The sequence below is a fragment of the Euprymna scolopes genome, chromosome 7, assembly GCF_053919585.1.
Source record: "Euprymna scolopes isolate OS-2025 chromosome 7, ASM5391958v1, whole genome shotgun sequence".
Classification (NCBI taxonomy): Eukaryota; Metazoa; Mollusca; class Cephalopoda; order Sepiida; family Sepiolidae; genus Euprymna; species Euprymna scolopes.
Genome location: NC_136488.1, coordinates 13,271,894 through 13,291,835, shown reverse-complemented (window position 1 = coordinate 13,291,835; position 19,942 = coordinate 13,271,894).

The window sequence follows — 19,942 nt, the reverse complement described above, 5'->3', positions numbered from 1 at the left end:
TTCCATATATATTTATGTATACGTATATATTTTTGTTTAAAATGTTTTGCCTACCAAACTCCTCCTAGAGTTTTTGATCTACAGACATGAAACTTCATATATAAGGTATTTGAATCCATGCAAAACTTTATATTTGAGTTTTAGCCCGGAAAAATCGGAGCAAAAGTGTGAAAATTAAAAAAAAACAATGAAAAGGGGGAGGTCGAACGTCACCATTACGAACGTATTGGTTCATGTTTTAATTTTTAGCCTTGCAGTAAATACGTTTTCATGGCCCAGTCATTGGCGGCAGAGGCAAAAATATGTCATAAGCTGAAGGTTTTGGTTTCGATTCTCGGTGCTGGCGCACGAGTCTTTATTTTCTTCTTCTTTTTTTTTAACTTTTTCAATGATTACCATATATTGCATCCAATATAATCTATAATATATATCTCACCTGTTTGTTTAAATGTATGTATTGATGTGTGTATGTTTGTCTGGCTTAAACTTTCGACAGGTGACGGATTTTCACGAGATCGATATCGTTGTGAAGCCGACCCTTTGGGCGACAAATACGGAAAAATTGGCTAAAAGAATTAATCACTTTACCCTCAACTGGGCGCTTTTTCGCCGATGTTTTCGAAAGCCATCCTCCCTTTTTGATTGACTAGCCTTAATTTAAACCTACATCACTTCCGGTTTTGCGATGGGCGAAACAGTAAAGACGTCACTTTTTTTCATGTTCTTTTCCTCCTTCGCGGTACGGGTTCGAGCTTGCTTGCCTACAAATACTTCTTTCTTTTTTTTTGCTCAACACACACCTCCAAATACCCGGGAAACGCCGGCCATCCATGCTAGTATATATATATATATATATATATATATATATATATATATATATATATATATATAATTCTCTCACATTCTGAAAATTCAGGAAACATGAGTTGGAATAGATACATCGAGATCATTGCTACGTCTCCTGTAATGGATGTGGGCTCTCTATCTCGCTGGAAAATTACTTACGCCTGAAAGTATCCTGTACCTCTACAAAGTCACCATTCGCCCATGTATGGAGTACTGCTGTCACATTTGGGCTGGTGCATCTGCTACTAGTCTCTCGCTCCTGGACCTAATAGGTCCCGAACTGTCATCTAAACTTCAGCCCATGTCCTATCGACGAAATGTTGCATTCCTCTGCCTGTTTTACAAGTATTTTAATGGTGGGTGATCTGAGGAATTACACGCCCTTGTACCCGCTCGACGAAAATACCCCTGAAAAACCCGATAACCAGCGAAGTACCACCCCTATACAGTTGAGATCCCTAGGTGTAAGAAATCCTTTTACTCTAATAGGTTCTTCCCTAGAACTGCAGAACTTGAAATTATCTTCCTGTTTCCTGCTTTCCCAACTGTACTGACATGCAGAAGTTCAAGTGTAATGTGAACAGACATCTTGCTTCTAAACTCCATACAAAGTACCCCTGCAACTTAGTTCCCTGATAGTAGCCCCCTTCATCAAAGTGGCAATGTGCCACGTTTGGGGTGAAAAAGTTTATATATATATATATATATATATATATATATATATATATATATATATATATATAAATCTTATTCATTTGGTAATACATACCATACTTACCCTCATTTACACTAAATATGGTATGGTTCTTAGCAAAACAAAAATAAGCTATTAATATCCAAGATTCCCTAGAGTCCACGCACATAAGTACAACGTTTTTTGTTTTTTTTAAATAATATAAATTCTTTTTTTGAAATTAACATAATTAAAATAACAAAAAAAAAACATAACAATGCCAATTTGGAAATACATTCATGTAAGTAAATTGAGTCAATGAAATATACTTTTAAATTTATACATTTACAGACCCCTGGAAATTCCACGGTTTAATTAGCAATAATTGTCAGTGAGTAAAGATAGAGATTTCAAACTTGCTTTGGAATGATTGACTGACGGCGAAAGTAAAAGAGAGAAAGAGAGAGAGAGAGAGAGAGAGAGAGAGAGAGAGAGAGAGAGAGAGAGAGAGAGAGAGGCGGGGTATGAAAAAGAGAAAGAGATAAAGTTAGAATGAGAGTGAAGGAAGAGAGATAAAGACAAAGAGAGAGAGAGGGAGAAAGAAATAGAGAGATAACGAAAGAGATAGAACGTGGAAGAGAGAGACAGAGAAAGGGGGAAGGAGAGGGAGAAATTGTGTCAAGCTTATTAGATTCCAGAGAAGGTAGCTATTTATTCCCATTAAAATATTTTTGTTCATGCAAAAATAAGTGAATAATGAATATTGCGTAAACGAAACTACGCTTCTTATATGTAAAACGGTGCATAGACTGTCGTTTCCACAAATTTCAATGGTTTAATGTTGACATGTATTGCACATCGGATTCATCTCTTCTATTCTCGATATTTGTGTACTTTCATTCGCTTCTTTAATTCAAGTATCACCCCTGTTACCGACTTGAATTACTTCTTCATAGTTATTACCTCGTCTATTATTTGTATGAATCAAAAAAGAATCCTTTTCGTTATATTGAAATAAAAGAATAATATAAACATATGACATAAATACAGCAAAAAATAATAAAACCCGCATTGAAATAAATGTTTTATTTTGGTGTTACATCATTACATTTGTATGTGGTTAAATGTCTTAAATATTAATGATGTGGATGATGATGATGGCTAAGTATTTAACAACACAAACTGGCTATCTGCATGTGCCAATTCGTATCGCAGTTTATATGTCTTGTTCAAAATGCCTCTGCGTATAATTGTCCGATTTCGATTTATTTCACTGTAGAAGGCATGATCTCAAGAAATAGTGAAAACAACAAGTTCAGTTGGATTTTCTTCGCCCGATTTTCTCATGTATCCTGTAATTCGTTTCTTGATGACGGCATAGTTAATTGTGACTATAGTGAATGTAAAAATGATTATGACTGCAGCTATGATACCGATCAACGTATAAACTAGGATAGTGTTGATCTCATCAGGATTGTTGTCTGAAACAGAAAAAAGAAAAGAAGTGTTGGTTTATATTAAGACATAAATGATATCATTTACAGTGCCGGCAAAAAGAAAGTCCGCTCTTGATATATATATATATATATATATATATATATAATAAAATAGATAAAAAAGGTCTAACACAGTTATCTCCCCCTTCGCACAATAAGTTTCGTGAATTTTCACTGCGATACTATTATTGTAAAGAATGAAAAACCAAATTATGCAATATTTTTTTTAATCGGTTTTCTTTAAAAAATATTTGAAGAAAATCAGCGAATTTTTACTTCGATTATAAAAAATATCTATAAATTCCTAAAAAATCACTTATCTATAAAACTATTATTCAATGGGTACCTCCATTGTTCATTGTTAAGAATTTATCCATGTTTATAATCATATTCCATGTCCGTTTTTAAACAAGGATAAAAAAAAAACAAAAAAAAAAACGCTAAAAACGCGAACTCAGATGTTTTAATAAAGGGAGACAAACGTCTGATTTTCTTCCAGTTTATCTTATGGGGGCTTCGAAGCGCCACAACTAATATCTGTTCTATTGCGTGCTAGAAACCAAAAATTAGTATTTTTGGTCCAACTTAGTTAAAAAATGAACACATTCACTTATAAGTTTTTGCCTTAAAAACCTCACTCTACCGATATTTTTATTCTCTTAATTAAATACATGAGTTTTTTATTGATATATTTTATTTCTTCTTTATCCAGTGAAGTTTTTTTAAATATAAAAAACATTGAATGAAATAGAAAAAATTGTCGACAGCGTCCGATATTTACTTAACAATCTAAGCATAACATAAGCTTTGACTTTAAAAAATCAACGTGGTTTTAAAAAAGTTTTACACTTGGAACTTTACAGATAAATTTAAAAAAACACTTCTTTTTTGTTTTAAATTCGAATATTTTATTTATTTATTATTTATATTCAATTTGTGATATATAAAACATTAGTGAGTAAATTAATTATTTAAATTTTAATAGACATTTAAAAATGGGGGTGAATTAAAAAAAAGTTTGTCTAAAATATTATATTCAGTTTATTGTAAAGAGCATAAAATTTCATACTGACCCTAAAATTATCTTAAAAATTGAACCAATAGGAAATTTTGCACATATTTTTAAAGCTTAAAAATTGAAAAAATTTAAATCGTAAAATTCAGTTGATTTCATACGTAAAAAAATGGCTGCGTGAAGGCGCGCCGGCGCTTTGTAAACACTGATTTTAAAAGAATCAAAAATAATATTTCTATTATTTTTTAAACAACTTTAATAGTTTATTTTGGAAGTATATTTCATAAAGAATATAAACAAAAAAGAGAGAAATTATGAGTTTTTTTATATTTTATTCGCAGTTTTGTGTTAGGGGTGTCAAAAATTACCCCAAAATTCTGATACACCTAACCATTAGATTATATAAAATGTTCACTTAAAAATTCTGATACACCTTACCATTAGATTATATAAAATGTTCACTTAAAAATTCTGATACACCTTACCATTAGATTATATAAAATGTTCACTTAAAAATTCTGATACACCTTACCATTAGATTATATAAAATGTTGACTAAAAAATTCTGATACACCTTACCATTAGATCATATAAAATGCTCACTTAAAAATTCTGATACACCTTACCATTAGATTATATAAAATGTTCACTTAAAAATTCTGATACACCTTACCATTAGATTATATAAAATGCTCACTTAAAAATTCTGATACACATTACCATTAGATTATATAAAATGTTCACTTAAAAATTCTGATACACCTTACCATTAGATTATATAAAATGTTCACTTAAAAATTCTGATACACCTTACCATTAGATTATATAAAATGCTCACTTAAAAATTCTGATACACCTTACCATTAGATTATATAAAATGTTCACTTAAAAATTCTGATACACCTTACGATTAGATTATATAAAATGCTCACTTAAAAATTCTGATACACCTTACCATTAGATTATATAAAATGTTCACTTAAAAATTCTGATACACCTTACCATTAGATTATATAAAATGTTCACTTAAAAATTCTGATACACCTTACCATTAGATTATATAAAATGTTCACTAAAAAATTCTGATACACCTTACCATTAGATTATATAAAATGCTCACTTAAAAATTCTGATACACCTTACCATTAGATTATATAAAATGTTCACTTAAAAATTCTGATACACCTTACCATTAGATTATATAAAATGCTCACTTAAAAATTCTGATACACCTTACCATTAGATTATATAAAATGTTCACTTAAAAATTCTGATACACCTTACCATTAGATTATATAAAATGTTCACTTAAAAATTCTGATACACCTTACCATTAGATTATATAAAATGTTCACTTAAAAATTCTGATACACATTACCATTAGATTATATAAAATGCTCACTTAAAAATTCTGATACACCTTACCATTAGATTATATAAAATGTTCACTTAAAAATTCTGATACACCTTACCATTAGATTATATAAAATGCTCACTTAAAAATTCTGATACACCTTACCATTAGATTATATAAAATGTTCACTTAAAAATTCTGATACACCTTACCATTAGATTATATAAAATGCTCACTTAAAAATTCTGATACACCTTACCATTAGATTATATAAAATGTTCACTTAAAAATTCTGATACACCTTCCCATTGGATTATATAAAATGTTCACTTAAAAATTCTGATACACCTTACCATTAGATTATATAAAAAGTTTCACTTAAAAATTCTGATACACCTAACCATTAGATTATATAAAATGTTCACTTAAAAATTCTGATACACCTTACCATTAGATTATATAAAATGCTCACTTAAAGATTCTGATACACCTTACCATTAGATTATATAAAATGTTCACTTAAAAATTCTGATACACCTTACCATTAGATTATATAAAATGCTCACTTAAAAATTCTGATACACCTTACCATTAGATTATATAAAATGTTCACTTAAAAATTCTGATACACCTTACCATTAGATTATATAAAATGTTCACTTAAAAATTCTGATACACCTTACCATTAGATTATATAAAATGTTCACTTAGAAATTCTGATACACCTTACCATTAGATTATATAAAATGTTCACTTAAAAATTCTGATACACCTTACCATTAGATTATATAAAATGTTCACTTAAAAATTCTGATACACCTTACCATTAGATTATATAAAATGTTCACTTAAAAATTCTGATACACCTTACCATTAGATTATATAAAATGTTCACTTAAAAATTCTGATACACATTACCATTAGATTATATAAAATGTTCACTTAAAAATTCTGATACACCTTACCATTAGATTATATAAAATGCTCACTTAAAAATTCTGATACACCTTACGATTAGATTATATAAAATGTTCACTTAAAAATTCTGATACACCTTACCATTAGATTATATAAAATGTTCACTTAAAAATTCTGATACACCTTACCATTAGATTATATAAAATGTTCACTTAAAAATTCTGATACACCTTACCATTAGATTATATAAAATGTTCACTTAAAAATTCCGATACACCTTACCATTAGATTATATCAAATATTCACTTAAAAATTCTGATACACCTTACCATTAGATTATATAAAATGTTCACTTAAAAATTCTGATACACCTAACCATTGGATTATATAAAATGTTCACTTAAACATTCTGATACACCTTACCATTAGATTATATAAAATGTTCACTTAAAAATTCTGATACACCTTACCATTAGATTATATAAAATGTTCACTTAAAAATTCTGATACACCTTACGATTAGATTATATAAAATGTTCACTTAAAAATTCTGATACACCTTACCATTAGATTATATAAAATGTTCACTTAAAAATTCTGATACACCTTACCATTAGATTATATAAAATGTTCACTTAAAAATTCTGATACACCTTACCATTAGATTATATAAAATGTTCACTTAAAAATTCTGATACACCTTACCATTAGATTATATAAAATGTTCACTTAAAAATTCTGATACACCTTACCATTAGATTATATAAAATGTTCACTTAAAAATTCTGATACACCTTACCATTAGATTATATAAAATGTTCACTTAAAAATGCTGATACACCTAACCATTAGATTATATAAAAATTTCACTTAAAAATTCTGATACACCTTACCATTAGATTATATAAAATGTTCACTTAAAAATTCTGATACACCTAACCATTGGATTATATAAAATGTTCACTTAAAAATTCCATGCAGATTATCGAGTTTTACAAACCCTACCTGAACAAATCAGTTGTGAAACGTTGTGAGAATAACGTCGAAGATGAGACCAGCAGTCCGAATAAACAAAATAATAAATCTTATTACCTTAAAATTAGTAAAGAATATATTATTATATTCGCAAATTATTGAGTTGGTCAACATATTTGAAAAGATTTTCTATAAAAATACTTTTCTAGGCGATTTTTATGGTCGTTTTTGTTAATGTGGGAATATTCAGCTCCCATAAAGGAGTACTCTGTATTGAGAAAAAAATAAGAATTGCCTTAGTCTCGAAGAACTTCTCCATCACTTACTGACGAGAGAATAGATGAACTGTAGCCTCAGAACAGATACTACACTTTATTGTTTTGCCAAAACACCAATTATTTCAGAGCGCGTTACCCGTTAACATTTCAAGTTCGAAAAGTCCGGGAGTTCGATACAAACAAAAAACAATACATTTAAATAATAAAAAGATAAAAATGAAAATAATAATTCGTAAATAATCATCTTTAAAGGAAAATCTCGTACACTTTGTTAAAAACGGATAATTAAAAAAAAAATGAAACTATTTATCACTTAAAGTCTTCCATAGAAACATGCTTTTCCATTGTGAGATTTTCAAATTCAATGTTGAGTTTCTTACCAAACACCGACGCCATAATAATGTTAATAATAATTTGTGATTTTAAAATCAATTTAGTAAAAAATTTTTTTGTCCAAATATAACATTCAACGTTACTTGTTACGTTTTAAAAACTAAATAAACTCTTTAAAATAAATTGAACCAATAAAAACTTTCGAAGTTAGGTAGAAAATGAACACTTAGAAAAATCAATTTAATTTTTTACAAACAACAGTAAACAAGTAAAAATATTTTTTAAAAATATTATGTGATGTATAATCTCTTTTAAAGAAAATATCTCCTTCAAGAACAGTCATAAAATATGTTTTCAATCGACTAATTCACTAATAGACCAGTTTTCCGACCTAGCAAAAAGTGGCGAGTTTTCCGGGTACGCGTTTTCCAGGTACGAGTTTTCCAGGGACGAGTTTTCCTAAATCAATCAGGACATATACTACATATTGTCCCCAACCAAAAAGCCAATATTTAAGACTGTGTTGCTCGTTCGCATTTACTGTTTAAAATGTCCGATAAATTAACATAAATAATAAAAATTATTAAAAATCAAAATAATATATTTTCAGAATCGAATGATTAACCTTACAGGTAAAATGTATATATAATTATAACCAAGTAAATAAAAAATAAAATAATATTTATCACTTACAGTCTTTCGCAGAAGCAGTGTTTTCCATTGTGACATTTTCAAAGTCCGCGTTGAGTTTCGTATCAAACACCGACGCCATAATAATGTTACAATTAATTTATGATTTTAAAATCAATTCAGTTAAAAATGTCTTGATATACGACTATAAGCACTGCAAAAAGTTTAACTGTTTTTCTCTCATAATTTCTTTCTTTTATAGTTGAAAAACATTTCTGGTGTCAAAGGTCAAGATTCGTATTTTAAACATTTGTATACTTTTGACCTTTGTATTTTAGCATAGTATTTAATAGAAACATTTTCTTAAATAAATTCAGCATCGTTTTAGTCTGCAACAAGATTTATTTCAAATTCAGAACATTACAGTAATTATTTATGTTAAAACATAAACATCTCAACTTAACAGGTGGCTACAGCCATTTACATGTCTAATCATTCCGAATATCCTTAATTGATTAATTAATTAATTAATGTTTTCAATACTTGCCAATTTAAATAAATGTTTATCATTTCTTCGCAGAGCATCAAAGAATTTGAATTTAACAATAGAATCAGACTAGGATGGTGATAGGGATAAGATTATAGCAGTTATAATAGAATGTTTATTTCAGAATATTTTTTATTAGATAATCTTTTTGTTTACATAAATATTTATACTAAAACACAATTTTAGATCAAGTTACGATGTTTTCACTTGCTTGATGTTTGTTTTCTTGGCATTGGTTTCCCCGATAGATCCATGTATTAAAACTAGTGACCACGTGCTTATTGCCCGCACAAAAAAGGAAACAAATACAGGGCGGAATAACAAAATTGTCGCCATAGAAAAAGACGACATGATTCCATTTCCGTTTGATGAAAACGTGTTTTCTTTTTTGTTGTTGTTGCAGACCATCTACTAGTTTGCGATACAAGCGCGATAGGTGCCTTCCATCATGTCTTCTATCGCGATAGGTGCCTTCTATCATGTCCGTAAGTTACACAATGTTCAACGAGAAAGATAACAGATGCACCGTTGTACAATTCATGGTCTCCACCGATCCAATTTCTGACAACAGGACCATTGCCAGCACCATCAAAATGCATTGCTTAATTGCCACAAATAACAATGCCGTGCCCAGGGCGAAGAAAACAAAGTAGTCGGCCACGGTTATGATCTTTGGCGTAGTTTCAAGTGATGGACCACATCATGCCACCTCGCATCTTTGAAGTTAGATTGAAAGTTAACACCAAAGTGTATCTCGATGTGCAGAAGAGTGTTGTGAACTCCTGTCACAATCAGGTAGCCGCTGGAAGACCCTGGGTGTGACAGCAGGACAAAGACACCCAGGCTTGGCTTCAGGAGTGATACGACATTGTACCCTTCTCTCACTACTCCTCCCCGACTTGAGCGCACTGAACTATTTCGTTTGATCATACGTCGAGAATATCACCAACATGACCTCCCACCACACCAAAGCCAGCCATATCGCCGCCATCCGCCAGTATTCGCCGAGTTCCCGCCGGCGCTTGTGGAAAAACCATGCCCCCGGTTCTGGACCCTTATTGAGGCTGTAATTGAGTTTTAAAGCGGCTACACATAATAGATATTATCTCTACTACATAATAATTGTTTATTTGCTCAACAGAAACTTATTTACAGTAGATTTGACAATGAGCATGTTGTAGTTAACTGGGAAGCAGCTCATGGAAGTGTTGCATAAGAGATATATTTAAAGATAACAGAAGTTCATATTGGAGGCATATATATAACGGGGACTCCTGATACACGAAAATAAATAAAACCTAACAACAAGAAGAAAAAAATAATCATAATAATAATAATGAACTATAAATATAACAAACACGATTTGGTGCCCGTTGATCAGTTTGCATCAACGATGCAAAACCGAACCTGGGGTAAATACAATAAAAACAATTTGGAGCCGTAGCGACCAGACCACCCAGCAAGGGTGAGTTAAAAAAAAAAAAAAGAAAAAACTTCGGAACCACGGGGGAAAAAAAAAGAAACACAACGTTTTAAAAGGGTCCAAGATAATTAAAAAATAAGTAAATAAATAATACCACGGAAAAAAACATCACACGATCACAGGAATGCGAACAAGTACATATCCACGACAAACCTGCTTAGCAACAAAGTCACACCCCTTCCATGTCAAAAGGCTTTCTACTCTCATAGTTTCTTCCGTCGAACAGCTCGACTTTGAAATTCCCTTTTATTACCTGCTTATATGCAGAAGTTTAAATGTAATGTAAACAAACATCTTGTTAATCTTTCCTATGCATAGTCCCAAATAGTAACGTCTTACGTCGAAGTGGCGATATGCCTTGTTAGGGGTGAACGTGAATAAAAAAAGAAAAAGGATTGTCACTCATCTCTATAACGTAAATGCACACACATGCACAATGCCAGGCTGCTAAATACACATACACATACACATACAAAGACGGCAAAAAGAAAGTCCGTACTTATAATTTTTGAAAAACCTGCAAGTTTAAGCTGATTTTAATGTAACTGTTTAAATAAACTATATCTCATTTTATTGGTCTTTTATTCCTGTATAATTTTACCTGCTCATATTTGACTTTTAATTTAAATATTCCAGTGTTCACGTCAATTTAAAAAATAACTTCAAAGGGAGAAGGCAAAAAAAAAAGTCCGCAACATGGAAAATTGTTATTTAAATGTAACTTTAGGAAATTAATGCAACGCAAATACAACAGGAACAAAATGAATTAGTTAATATTTAGTAACAAAACCCTTCTGCAATTTGACAGCCTGCAATCTTTGGGGAGTTCCTTGAATTAGACTACAGCAATACTCCGGGGAAAGGGCATCCCACTTTTCTTTAATTTTTGTCTAAAGTTCTTCAAAATTTGACATTTAATCATTGTGTAGCTGTTGTATGATGTAATGCGATGCGTTTTCGATAGGATTGTGGTCTGGAAATTGTGCAGGCCAACCCAAACACGGAATATCATGCTCTTTCAGGAACCTCTTGACATTTCATGCCGTGTGAATGGGAGCATTATCCAGCATGAAGATGGGATTATCATCCAAATTCTGACCAAAGTAGGGTAGAAAATGCTCAATCAACATATTAATGTATTGGCTGAATTAATTTGACCTTGCAAGCGAATTATAGACCCTGGATGATTGGTACTAATAATGCCCCACACCCAAACTGAACCTCCACCACCTTGCAGCGTTGAAACTTAGCACCTAGGATTAAATTCTTCGTCTTTCCTCCGACGGACGTACTGCTTACCATCACTACCTAGCCTATTGAACTGGCTTTCATTGCTAAAAAGCACTTTTGACCAATATGAAGAGTCATGATCTTCATTGCATCTGACGAAGTCCAGACGGTGCTTTCTGTTCTTTACAGAAATCATTGCAAATTAAATTCCTTTCATCTGTTCTAGACAGTAGAAAGAGGGCACTTTTTTTTAAACAAGATTGCACTTTTGTTGGATTTGGGGAGCCGTTTCAAATGTGTTTCTTAGGCTGCGGATCTTGATAGCATTGTTTTCCCATTAAAAAGTAACTCAAGTACGACCAAATTTAGGAGTATCACAAACACTGCCGGTGTTTTGGTGCTTTTGTACCGTTTTCTCATCACATTTCAATCTGCAACAAATTTCCCAAAATAAAAATGGAGATTAATGAGCTCCTGACGATCACTAAGAGAAAATCGTGGCATATGGACTAAATGTTACGTTGTATGACCTGGAACAACAGCAATTACGATTAGAGATGCTTTGTTGCTTGTTGGTGGATATTTTAAACTGATTTAGGGGCGATAATTTAAGATATTTTTAAGCGAATTTGTGTTGCGGGCTTTTTTTTTGCCTCCTCAATTTGAAGTCATTTTTTTTAAATTGACGTGAACACTAGAATATTTCAATTAAAAGTCAAATATGAATAGATAAAATTATAGAGGAATAAAAGGCGAATCAAATGAGGTGAAGGCTGTTTAAACAGTTACATTAAAGTTAGCTTAAACAGTTATATTAAATTTGCATTTTTTGAAAAAATTACACGTGTGGACTTTCTTTTTGTCGGCACTGTATATTACTTACACACGCATATTCAGACTAGAGAACATATGCACATTTCTTAATCTGTCAACTATTTACTGAACTTTCTTTACAAACAAGTCGTTGCACTTTGAACTTCTATTAACATTCGGGCAAAGATCATAGTGTAGTATCTTTTCTGATGCTCCACTTCACTTTTTCTCTCCTCGGTCAGTAGAAGAAGAATTCTTCATGACTGCGACAATTTTTCTTTTTGTTCCTATCCATGGTGCCCCTTTTTGTGTGAGCTGGATGCCCCCACCCCACATCAAGACCAGATCTTGTGTCTAACTCTGCCCTTGTGGGAAGGCAGGTAAACAGGAACATTAAATAACTTTTATATTTTTACCTCTTGTATAAAAATATTTTCCTGATAATTTTGTTTTTCTCAAATTTTTATTTACAAATCGCTGTTCATGTTTTTATGTAACACTTGATAGCTGACGACCCTTACGTTCTTTCGATGTTTCATTTATTAAAATTTTATCATTCATTTCCCGTATGATATATATATATATATATATATATATATATATATATATATATATATATATATATATATATATATATATATATACTAACAAAAGTAACCGTCGGTGACGGGGTTCAAAAACAGCTTAGAGAAAATGGACTCTGATTTATGAAAGTATGATAGGTTATGAAAAGGAAGGGTTGTAAAGAGATAGCTTCGAAGTTTGGGGTATCAAAACCAAAGCAAAATATGATGAAAGTAAAAATAAAATAGATAAACCTCATAATTTATTATACCATACCTGTTCTCACTGTTCTGTGGATCTATATTAAAAAAACCTTGTTAAACTTTGTGACATATTTCCGTTCTATGGAGGTCAGGCGCGAACGAACACCCCATAATTTTATTGTACCATATTTCTTCAAACTGCAACATAATTATCAAAGTATACATACGCAGATAGATATGAAAAGTCTTTATTAAAGTTTGTGCTTATTTTCATTCTATGGAGGCCAGGCGCGAACGCAGACCCCACAATTTTATTATACCATCCCTATTCAAGTTAAAACATACTTATCAAAGTATTCCTCTGTACATCTATATCAAAACACTTGTAAACATTTTCTTTAATTTTTAAATTTTTCATTTACATACTTTGTGGACCAGGCGCGAACGCAGACCCTACAATTTTAATGAACCACCGTTCTGCCAGATCAAACATATCCATTCCTGTATCTCGATAATCTTCTATCATTATATGTAATCAGTTTTTTAAAATAGTCAAAAATATAGGAGCCTATTCGTGATCACACACACACACACACACACACACACACACACACACACACACACACACACACACACACACACACGTGCGCAGACATTCAGCTATATATTATAGATATACTTATTACCTCGTTTATTATTTGCGTGAATCAAAACAGAATCCTTTTTTTTACATGGGGGTCACCACTTATGAAGGCCCGAGGGCCACTCAGGGATAAGGGTTATTGCGTGTACAGTAATCAATGAGATAGTATTGTAGTAATCATTAGTATTGGGGGTTTTGATAGAGTGTCTTAATTAAGGGGACGGTTTTTCAGGAGTTTGTTTATGTTGGACTTGAAGACGTCCAAGTTGTAGTCAGGTGGGAAACAGGCAAGCCACAGAGAGTTCCACTGGCGTGCAGTTCTAAGAAAGAAGATTTGCTCATGGAATCTACGTTTGGATTTAGGCACAGATAAAGAGTGGGAAAATTATTGACAGTAGTTTCAGCCAGACGGGTGTTTCTCGTGAAAGATTGGCGAGGGAGTATCGGAGATTGGAGTTCAGACGAGCACCTGCAATGGAAATAACGAAAAAACAAAGACAGGCTCGCAACGTCTCTTCTGTCGGAGAGAGGTTGCAGGGAAGAGAAAAGGGCACCCCACTACACCACGAAGTCTATTTTGTACTCTGTCAAGGCAGGATAGGCCGTTTTTAGCAGCTCCTGCCCAGATGTGGCAGCATTATTCCATCCTTGAACGTACTTGGCTTTTATACAGATAGAGAATTGCATTAGTAGTGAGATTTCTTCTGGAGCGGTAGAAGGATCCCACCATTTTCCCAGCGTCCCTGGCAACAGATTTGATGTACGTGTTCCATACGAGATCAGGAGTAAAGGTCAAACCCAGAAGCTTGCCAAAACATGGAGCCTCCCCAAGACGATAGCCATCCATTTCAATTGATGCCAGATGGGGATCAGAGCGTTGATGATGTAAAGATATAAGCTTGGTTTTGGATGCATTAAACGTGACCAGCCACCTTTTCCCCATTGTACCACGTTTTCAATATCAGAGGAGAGATAATTAGAGAGAAGTTTTTATTTACGGCCTTTGCTGTATTGCCATAGATGGCCGTGTCATCAGCATAGATGTCAACGAATGATTTAAGTATGTGTTTTGGGAGATCATTGATGTAGATCAGGAAGAGAGTTGGGCCCAGGATGGACCCCTGGGGGACTCCAGCATTAATACTGCGGGCCTCTGATTTCTGCCCATCAACCACTACCCTTATGGGCATATCAGAGAGAAATGATTTAATGATTGAGAAAACATTTCCAGTTATACCGTAGCTGGAAATCTTATGAAGTAGGCCCTTATGCCATACCTTATCGAAGGTTTTCGATATTTCAAGAGCAATTGCCCTGGAAAGGAAACCTTTGTCAAGAGATTCACTAATCCTATGTGATATAACCGTTAGCACATCTACGGTAGATCTTGCAGAGCGGAAACCATATTGCATGTTACTAAGAAGGTTGTTTCTGTTGAGGTGGTTTACTACTTCTTTATTTAATATGGATTCCAACAACTTACTCATGACACACAGGAGATTTATTAGTCTGTACTGAGAGGGGGATGACTTTCCACCTGAATTCTTAAATACAGGGCATACTGATGGAGTTTTCCAGTGTGTTGGAAAACACTTCCCATTAAGGCAACGCTTAAACAGTTTTGTAAGTATGGGGGCAAGTTCTGGTTTTAGCTTTTTCAGCACTATAACTGGAATGCCACCAGGGCCAGTTGCTTTACTGGAATCAAGGTTCTTGATTAGCTTGGCGACCTCACGCACAGATATTTGTATGTTACCTAGCGTGTTGTCTGTTATAGGAGGAAATCCAGGGAGTTGATGGTCATTGTCGCATTGGGTAGAATTAGCTGCAAAGTTCTTGGCAAATAGTTTCATTGATGATAGTTGGGATAGAACGCACGTTTCTGTTCAACATCCTGTTTGCTATTTGCCAGAACTGGTGGGAACCAAGCCGCTGCTCAGCTACTTTGGATTTAACAGACTGAGCATATAACTCTCTTGCATGTTTTATTACTCTTTTACAGTGGTTGCTGGCAGTCCTGAAGGCAGCTTTAGTCTCAGTACATCTATTACGTTGGTAGCTATGGAAAAAGTGATTTCTGTGCGCGATGGCAGCAGCATATTCAGGGGAGAACTATTGTTGGCTGTTAGGTTTTTGTCCTTTTCCTTCTACTGAAATAAAAGAATAACATAAACATATAACATAAATACAGCAAACAATAATAAAACTCGCATTGAAATAAATAAAGTTTTATTTTGGCGTTACATGATTACATTTGTATGTGGTTAAATGTCTTAAATATTAATGATGTGGATGATGATGATGGCTAAGTATTAAACAACACAAACTTGCTATGTGCCAGTTCGTATCGCATTCATACATCTTGTTCAAAAAGCATGTATGACCTACTTCGATCCATTTCACTGTAGAAGGCATGATTTCAAACAATATTGTTAACAACAAGTTCAGTTGTATTTTCTTCGTCCGATTGTCTCATGTGTCCTGTAACTTGTTTCTGGATAACGACGTAGTTAACTATTAGTGTTGTGAATGTAAGGATGATTATGAACACAGTCATGATACCGATCAACAAATAAAAATACGTAACGTCGGCCTGATCAAGATAGTTGTCTGAAAAAGAGAAAAGAAAAGAAGATAAGTATTGGTTTATATAAAGACATTAATGATATCATTTACGAGCGCCGATACCATGGCTTAATTAGTAGAACTGACAACTATCAAATAAGTACTTGTGGGTTCGATTTTTTGCTTGGAATAGGTGTCAGTCTAGAGCTGTGATACAACGAAACAACCTTTAGTCGATATATATATATATATATATACATATATATACATATATATATATACATATATATATATATACATACACACATATATATATATATATATATATATATATATATATAAGGTCTGACGAGGCTGTTAGATCGTAAACACGGTCCAACATCCGAAACATATGTAACCAAACAGATAAAACGGTAATAAAAAATAAAACATATATATATATATACATATATATATATTAAAAAACAACAAATATATAATATATATCGTGTAGATTCCTGCATATATATATATATATATATATATATATATATATATATATATATATATATATGTGTGTGTGTGTGTGTGTGTGTATGTGTGTGCATGCGCCCGCGTGTGTATGTGCGTGCATGTGCGCGCGTGTGTATGAAGAAAAAATATAAGATATATAAAATTTAGTGCCGTGAAGAGAATCTTTAGTCGATATATATATATATATATATATATATATATATATATATATATATATATATATATATATATTAAAAATACAACAAATATATAATATATATCTTGTATATTCCCGCATGTGTGTATGTGTGTGTGCGCGCACGTGTGTATGAAGAAAAATATAAGATATATAAAAAGTGTCGTGAAGAGAGAAGGGTGAAAATTAGCACATAACTCTCTCACACACATATATAGTCTGTTTATTAATCAAACATTATTGGTTACATATGTGCATACATGTTTCAGTGAAACCTTAATTTAGAGATTCTATCTCATCAGATTGAAAAAATAGAGGAATATCCTTTTTATTATTATTGCGACTTTTTTGGTCTGATGAGTGGGTCTCTTTGAATTGAGATTCCCTGAAGCATATAACCAATTATAAGTATAATAAATATACCATATACCTGCTCTGTACTCCATTGAGCACTTTTAATAATCACACCGGTTTCAGTAGATCTGTATCTACGAAATCCAAACTATGCAATTATTATATATATATATATATATATATATATATATATATATATATATGAAGTAATAATTATCTATCTATCTTCTATACTCCTATAAATTTGTTTTTCTTTTGTGTGTATTGATATTCATATTAAAAAAAAAACCTTTTCTATTTATTTAATAAGAAAATACAATTTTCGTATATATGGCTTTTTGAATTGCATTCACTAGCAAAAGATCTAGCTAATTTGCATATTCTTTTAAACATTTATTTTAATTAATTCCCTATTAGTTTTTCTGGTTTTCTTATAGGATGATCATCTTTAGTTAACAATTACGTGTAATTATATTCATGCAGATATTTTACATGCTTTATACTTGCATAATATTTGCGTAAAACCTTTACAGGAAACACAAAATTGTTTCCATATATATTTATGTATACGTATATATTTTTGTTGCATCTATAAATTGAACGTGTTTCGGTGTGTACATTGTCCTACACAATAACTCTGTCAATTTTCAGTTTACAGACTCGAAATTTAATGTATGAGATTAGGGGAAAGCTTTGTAATCCGTGTTCGGCCAGACATTTGGCTGTTAAGGGGTAAAAGTTCAACGATTTGACCTTTGAGAACTCTACCAAACTCCTCCGAAAATTTTGGGTCTAAACACTTGAAATTTTCGATATAGGTTCCTTGGACATAGATCTAACTTAATAACTTAATTGGAGACCAAAACAATAAATGTTAAGGGGTCATAATATGGGTAAAAATTTACCGCTTTTTATGCTCAACATGCATATCACAACACCAGGGTAATGCCGGGCTGAAATGCTAGTATATATATATATATATATATATATATATATATATATATATATATATATATATATATATAGTAATAATTGTATATATATATAATTATTTACTATAATAATCATTAAATACCTACAGACACTAGTGTTTCAGCCTTTCGGGAATCATCAGTTTAGAATGTCACGATTAACACCAGTCGATAGATTCGAACCCGGCAACAGAAGCCATCTCTGGCTTCATTAGCAAGGACCTAATCCAATCGGCCAACGTTAATCGTGAAAAATACTGTTTAAATTTAAACATTAATTTTAAATGTGTTTAACGTCTGTCATAGGGATCTAATCATTATATATATATGTGTGTGTGTGTATATATATATATATATATATATATATATATATATATATAGTGGAAATGGTAATTAATAAAAACTGAAGAAAGTGCTCGATACTGTTGTAGAGCAAATATGCGTTTTATTTTTTATTACCGTATCTTTCTGTTAAGTTACATTATTGTTTCAGCTACCCTGCCGTTTTTTGGCAACCTGTAGCTTCCTCAGACTTTTACAGAAATGTTCGTTATTATATTTTATCCTATAATAACGAACATTTCTGTAAAAGTCTGAGGAAGCTACAGATGGACAAAAAAGAAACGGCCGGGTAGCTGAAACAATAATGTAACTTAACAGAAAGATACGGTAATAAAAAATAAAACGTATATATATATATATATATATATATATATATATATATATATATATATATATATATATATATATATATATATATATATGAAATATTTACTTAATTTACTTAGGTATTTAAAAAGCCCACCACAGAATTAACTTCCATATATATAACACAATGCCCCTTTGATATAAGTTTATATTATTATCATCCCTTTCCCCCCATTTAAAAAAGGACTGAAAAAAGAACTGTTATTTTTTTTTTAATTTGTCCATCGTACGAAAATAATGGAAATGCGAAACTAAAATCTTGTTTACATAACCGATGCCTTAAAACAACGTTACGATGGAGTCACCAAGTTTAAAATACACGTGTTTAATAAATCTAGTAATAATAAAATATGGTGAGATTTTCACAAAATATCCGATGCGTATTTATTTTTGAATTTTTATGGAAAATGAAATTTTTGTAAAATATGTCAGGGAAATAGTTTTGTACCTGGTCTTTGCCCTGACTATTGACTTTCACTGGAATTTGAGTGGCAATAATACCCCAAGTCCCACTCCTCCCTGCACTCATCCAATGGAGGTCTGGTTAGTGCTTTCCTTCCTCGAACTTTCGTCTTCTTTGACCCTTCACTAGTATTCCATGTGGTACTATTTAATGTAGACACAATTGCTTTTTGGGGTGAGAGTTAGCTTAAAA